This window comes from Sebastes umbrosus, chromosome 1 (assembly GCF_015220745.1).
Source record: "Sebastes umbrosus isolate fSebUmb1 chromosome 1, fSebUmb1.pri, whole genome shotgun sequence".
Lineage (NCBI taxonomy): Eukaryota > Metazoa > Chordata > Actinopteri > Perciformes > Sebastidae > Sebastes > Sebastes umbrosus.
Genome location: NC_051269.1, coordinates 18,505,080 through 18,512,550, shown reverse-complemented (window position 1 = coordinate 18,512,550; position 7,471 = coordinate 18,505,080).

Sequence of the window (7,471 nt, the reverse complement as noted above, 5' to 3'; positions counted from 1 at the left end):
TGTCTGACGCTTGCGTTGGGACTGGTGAGCTTTTCTCTTGATTCTTCATTCACGATACTCCACCGACAAATTAGTCTATACTGTGAATGTAGCTCTCAAATACATGATGTAATCATTTCTGTCTACTTCTCCCTGATATTTCATAATTATTTCCTCACTGACATCGTTAAAAACGCTATATTAACATGCCAGTTGTGTTCCATGTTGACCAGTATAGTACCTCGGCTGGAACCACTTCTATACCACCGTTTTAGCTTAGAAGACACAAAAGTAGTTGTTACGACTCAGCTCGCTAGAGGAAGGGACGTAAAACCAGTTGGAATTGGTAAATTAAAGTTGTTGTTTTTTTATTTATATTTTTAGCATTTAGAAATTTCACAGAACACTAACAAGGAGGCAAACTACAAAGGAAAAGAACGAGCCGGTGGATGCTGTTTGAATCAAATAAACAAATATATACAAAAGAGGACTCTTTAAAAAATAAGAGCTATCCTAATTGATCTAAAGTAAACCAAAATACAATTAAACCTCACTAATTCATCTTGCCTAATCAAAACCAAACATAGCCAAAACAGCCCCCCTCCTCCTAGTGTCTCTAGACAGAGAAATACTCAGTGTGCAATCTGTAGTCAACATGCTAAACTATACCTGGCCCAGTCTCCAGATAATTATTAAGAGCCTCAATTCTAGATTACTGAAGAGCCTCAATATATCTAACAGGCTTAACACACATACGGAGACACAGTGGTGAGCTGTTCAATGAAAATTACCCCTGCTACAGCCAACTATTTATCACAGGTGCTCTTGATTGCTTCTCCTGGATTGGAGGACTGAAGTGGGTGTTGCTCCAATCAGGATCTCCAGACATCCAAGCAGGAAGTGGGAGGGGCAGTGCCGGTAGTGGCTAGAAGGGAGCCCACAAACTGGGGAAACTCTCATTGACCTTGAATAGATAAGGTTAGAACAGGTTGTCGGACAGCAGGTCTAACGAGAATTTTTGCAGATCTCAGATCAGATCTCGCAGTTTGCTGGCTCCCTTCTAGACACGACCGTGCCTGGCTGGAACCAATCGAGGACAAGGAACCACACATCCTACTTGGCATATGCAAAGACGACAAGAGATGGTCCCAGAGGCGACCTTAACATTAGTTTACAGGTCTAATACAGTATCTGTCATTTTAATGAAACTCTGTAATAACACTATCGATGAACGATTTAGAATCTGGAAGTATTTTTTGAGTTGTTTTTATTCAGACATTTTAAATCTCCCATAGAGAAGAATGCCGGCTGTCTTTTTGTAACAATAATCTACACTTTATTAATTTGAAATGTGTTGAGAGTTTTACATCTAAAATGCATTTTTTGGGGGTAAAAATCAAACATCTTTGTCAGTTTCATTAATTTATTTATTCAGTTCATTCCAACAAAGTGTCACATTGTCTATATTTCATAGCTACGCAGTCTCCAGTGATTTAGTATTGAACTTTCTGAAATTTGGAGGTCTTGTGAGTGACAGATTTCAAAAGATTGGTCTAAATTGACACAGCTCCAAAAATAACTGGAACGTGTCTCGAATGCAGGATTGGACCCAAATGCAGACAAAGTGGGCAGACAGGATCAGTTCAGAGATGTAACACCAAAAGTGAAGGTATAGGTTTATAGGCAGGTTACAGAAGCTCGAAAGCCAAGACATAAAGCAAAAAAGCAACATAGCAACTTTGACAAGCTGGCAAGCCGTGAGTGGAAAAGGGCTGATTAAATATCTGCAGGACTGATGAGGAAAGTGTGACCAGGTGAGCATGTGAACGGGTGAGGGGAGGTGGCACTTTGGCTGATGGGAGGTACAGAGGGGCAGAATGTGACACTTGCACAGTTTGCTCCGTCCAATAGATGGCAGCAAACATGCTCACTTCCTATTAGTCAATCATTCAACACACTTTTAGTTGTTTTCCTTCTGTCCCCAAAATCAGAGACACTTGAATCTCTGTGTAAAGTTCTTCAGACCGTTTGACAAAAACCTTGCTTCACTTGAGCTTTCACAAAAACTCCATGAAGCCATAGTGTCCATAGAGAAGGCTACCACATACATAAATTATTTTTAGGACCTTGTATGTTATCACCATATTAGAAAACAAGGAGCTCAAATCAAAGTATGTATTTATTTATATAATCTTTAGGAGCTTTCCAGAAGGCTGAAAACATTTTGTAAATAGGCTACAGGATATTCACTATGTCAGGCACACGCTTCAAATACACTTTAAATTCAACTTGCTGTTTGTTCTGGCTGTAAAATAAAAGGCACTGCTCCCTCCGGTGTGTTAAATTATCATGAACGTCTCTCCTCTACACTTTCATCGACTGCCAGGAGAATTTAGGATGCTATTACCGGTTTGGATCCAGTGTAAAACAATCTGGGAAACAGAGCGCAGTGATTTTATGAAAGGCCCAAGAGAGGAATATTGTACACACACAGCCACAGACGAGGCACAACCAAGAGCCAGCAAAACATCCCAGCAAAGAGGTGCACCATTAATGCAATTTTAAAAATCCTCTTCACAATGTGTAGCTGGTCAAAACAGAAGAGCTTTATCATTGGAGTTGTGGCATTGTGCCAAAAATGTCCTCGTTAGAAAGATAGACCTCTGAAACATTCGACAAAGTAACTATTACATAAAATTAGTGTTCAAAAAGAAGAAGCAAATTACTCACTATGTTCAGTTCTGGCAGTTTTATCTTTATTATCTCCACCAGGAGATAATGAGATCAGTCAAGTGTGTGAGTGAGTGTGTGTGTGCATCTCTGTGTCTGTCCACGGTTAATCTTGCATACTGCTACACCAAACTCGTTTATGGCTGCATGCTCAAGGACCTCTTGTGGTTGCAGTGACTCACACGTTCTCAAAACACCTTTTTGAAACTGCCATTGATTGATTGCTGACTCCTCACTTAGTACTCTTAACCGGCCTCCAACTGATCATACAGCTGAGTGCACTGTTCACACTGAAGTATGCTCAAGTGATGGCCAGGCCAGTGTGAAGGCACCCCACCAGTGGCTCCATCACATCTCTGAAAACGTTGCATCAAATTTGCAAATTGCCGTTATTTGAATAAACTGATCACATATTGGGAATCTAAACGGATACGTTCTCGTATGAAAACTAGGGCTGTCAATCGATTCAAATATTTAATCGCAATTAATCACAAATTAATTGCATTTTTTATTTATCTGTTCAAAATGTACCTTAAAGGGAGATTTGTAAAGTATTTAATACTCTTATCAACATGGGAGTGGGCAAATATGCTTGCTTTATGCAAATGTATGTATTATTATTGTAAATCAATTAACAACACAAGACAATGACAAATATTGTCCAGAAACCCTCACAGGTACTGCATTTAGCATAAAAAATATGCTCAAATCATAACATGGCAAACTAAAGCCCAACAGGCAACAACAGCTGTCAGTGTGTCAGTGTGCTGACCTGACTATGACTTGCCCCAAACTGCATGTGATTATCATAAAGTGGGTATGTCTGTAAAGGGGAGACTCGTGGGTACCCATAGAACCCATTTACATTCACATATCTTGAAGTCAGAGGTCAAGGGACCCCTTTGAAAATAGCAATGCTAGTTTTTCCTCGCCAAAATTTAGCGTAAGTTTGGAGCATTATTTAACCTCCTTAAGCTAGCATGACATGGTTGGTACCAGTGGATTCCTTACGTTTTCTATAGTTTCATATGATACTAGTCTTCACTTTCTTCACTAACTTTAAAATTGAATCTGTTACAACCTAAAAATCACAAGTTGCGTTAAGTAGTGGCATTAAAACTAATTTGCGGTAACGCTTTATTATTGCGTTAATTTTGACAGCTGTAATGAAAATATATAAAAAATCAATGAAGTGACATATTAAACAGCCCTTGAATATGTGCAGTAAGTTCACGTCTCATACTCAGAAATTCTTGCCAATGTAGTATACATACAAGCAGCCCAAGTTTAAATCTCTAGAAAGACATTTTGCTTTCTATTCGTGAAGTTTAACTAGCAGTGATTCCAAAGTTTGATGGACATCTGACGTAACATTGTGTCATTTCCTGTTTGTATAAAGCGGTTAAGTGTCTGGATTTGTTTATAAACTTAGTGCTAAAACAGTATACTATATTACTATGAGTACATACAGTATAGAATTAGTATGCAAGATGGATTTGGAACACAACTAATGTCATAGCAGACAGCACAAAACACTGCACAGCACGGTCAGTCCTGCAAAATGAAGTTAAAGATGAAAGTCAACCTTTATAAGACAAAACAATGGAAACCCCTCTACCGTCTGACTGGAACAATCTGACTATGTGGATTCCCATAACGGCCTCAAACAGCCGGGAGTCTTTTTTTATCTGCCTCCAGTAGCAAGAGATAAAGTGTTTTGTAGCAAATATTGTAACACAGCGTGAAACCGTGGAAAACAGGAACTATCCTGTTTCTGCGATAAGCATGAGATCTCTGCTTAGAAATGGGAAAATTATATTTCAGAGAATTGTTTGAGTTCATCAAAAATCTTGAATCCTTAGAGATTAGATATCACATTACACTTACATCCTGCCTGCTAATCAGCCATACTGATACAGTTACAGAGCTATAAATCCTATTTACACCTCCTCCCTTCGCCATCTTTCTGTCTCAACCGTCTCCTGACGTTTATTCCTCCAGGGAAGGTTTGTACACATTCACTTGTCAGAATCAACCTGTTTGATGTTCAGTCTCCTGTGAAACCACCAGTCTATTAGCATTGACTGCAGAGCAGAGCAGGTAGGGGTTAACATCATGCTCAAAGTCAAATCGACAGAAAGAGGTTCTTGTTTGCTTTCTATGTTTGCAGATGACACCATTCTGGTCATAGCTAAGTTTCTGCACACCACCCACCCATAGAGGCTTCTAGCTGTCTCCTCTCATATGCAGTGGGATCACAGAGAGGTTAGAGATGCTGCTCCACACTGACATCACCCACATCCCAAGTGTTTGCTGTATCTTTTATCTGACTGCTCTGCTGTGATACTCTCGCTAGATCGAACACCCGTACTCCCTCGCACACGTCTCACTCCATCAATATTCATGTATTGATTTCATCTCTGTCTCATTCTCATCATCAGTTAAATCCTCCTCATGAATTTGTCTCGCAGCAGTGAGTTAGTGGCTTGTGGGTTCATAGAAACTGAATGTATAAGATATCAGCTGCTGCAGCTGCTTGGTATTGATCCGCAGCCTCGTTACATAATCCACATCTCAAAACTCGAGGATTATTTTCAAACTTTATAATCGCTGCTACCTTGATTCACCTTATCAGTGAAAGTGACAACAGAGATAAGAGACTGGATAGAATCCCAGACATCTGTTACCATCAATAAACTCACAGCGAGGATATGTTTTATAGCACATAAGCATAGGATTAGAGAACAAAGAAGACAATCAAACAACGGAGGCTCCGATGGTCACAATAATTACACATGCATGAATCTGAGGTAATCCGCGGAAATTGGCTTTTTAATATGGGTGGGCTAACCTCGTGTACAGCATATCTCTTCCCCTCTTTCACCTGATTAGACTGTTATCAGGTCATTAAATGTGCATTATCTGTCACTATAAGAACCATAGATGTGGGTCATTAGGGGCCTACTACGCCTACTACGTTGTAAAATTGAAAGCAAAACTTGAAAGCAACGTTGTAAAACTGAATGAAACGATACGTTTTGAACACAAACAACAAGGCTTCTTTAGCTTTAGGTTTAGTATGACGGAAGACTTTGAACAATCATGGGTCATTTCAGAGAGAGAGCGTTGCTATCGGCTGTTGATTCAATTGAGGCAGCTGTCAATCACTTGCGCACTCTGATCAAACGGTCAAAGGAGCGCTGATCCAATATGAATCACTATTCTGTTACTGTAATGCCTATTTCTCACCTCAAAAGTTTTCAGAAACATCTTGTAGTGTACTGTTTAGCTGTAAAATGAGAAAGTGTGCATCAGCTGGTGGGCGGTGCTTGGTATTTCCTCAACTGATCTCAACATGGCTTTCTTGAGAGACTCTCATCACCCTGAAGGGGATTCTTTCACAACAATGACCCACTAGCTGTGCATTATCCCGCTTATTACACTGCTAGTTACTGAAGAAATCAATATTTTGACACAAAAACGGTCCGCCAGAGTCCGACATCTGAACTGCACCCATAACAACGGTCTGTTATACATAGCAACGGTGTGTTATACAGAAATTACAGACCGCAGAACGTCGTGATTGACCAGTTAGACTAGAGTATTCAACACAGCCGTGTAATAAAACCTACTATTGGGTGTAGTAGGTCCCTATTGACCCACATCTATGGCGCTTATAGCGACCGATAGGGCCTATTAATGGCCTGATAAAAGTCGAATCGGCTGCCTCTTAGGGTTTTCATCCCCTCCCTTTTCAATGAAATCAATAATCGCAGGACATGAAGCAACGTTACAGTTGTATTTAACAGCAAACATGCCTTTGAACTGGTTGATCCTATTCATCAAGGAGTGGGGGAGGGATTAATATGTATAGTAACAGGGGAGGGAGATATGGAAGCTGCGCCCCGTTGAAGGCATCTCTGGTTTGTTCCACCCTGGAGGTTCAGCGTGTCTTGCTACAAACGCTCATGTGCCAGGACACGATCAAACATATTCAAATGCTTGCATTTGCCCGGCTCTCTCCTGTATCTCATTAGTATGGATATTGCTCCGGGCGACCTTGAGAATTGTTTAGAATTCACAGGAATAGACCACGGGACTTCAAAATGTGTTTTGGCTGTTTGCTCTCTGCTGTAAAAGTGTTTAATTCTGTAAACAGTTTAAACCTTAAAGGTCACAGATGATGGATAATCATTACAGTCTAATGGTTGCAGGTGCTGTGTGGTGTGGCTGGTACTCCAGAGAGAGAGAAAGCATCATATCAGTGTAAAATAAGAGACACTTGTGCTGAGATTTAACAGATGTCTATGAAAGGACACACAGGAGAGGTGAGACTCCTGCCCTTTAAAGACAGCGGGAGGACATGAGTGAAGCGGAGCATGTCTCCAGCAGCGATAACCCTAATCTCAATCATCTCCAGGTCATCCACGCAGGTCGACATGAGCTCATTTTCTTTTCACTGACCTCACCACAGTTTTCTCTACAGACGTGGTTAAATATAACTTGAGACGTAACATTTTGCCTTTGTAACACCTAGCTGGCACATTAAACCAGTCATCCAGTGTCATAACTGTTGTGTAATAGGTTAAAGGAAAGTGTGACGTCTTTTGTTTGTAGCATAAATAAGAGCTATGGACGGGGTTTGACTGAATGCTGTTAAGGAAAGAGAGAAATTGATTCAGTCATTCTGGGATCGGGTTATATATCTAGAGAGAGCAGCCATCTTCAAAGACATCTTTGAAGCCAGAGAATCACATCTGGT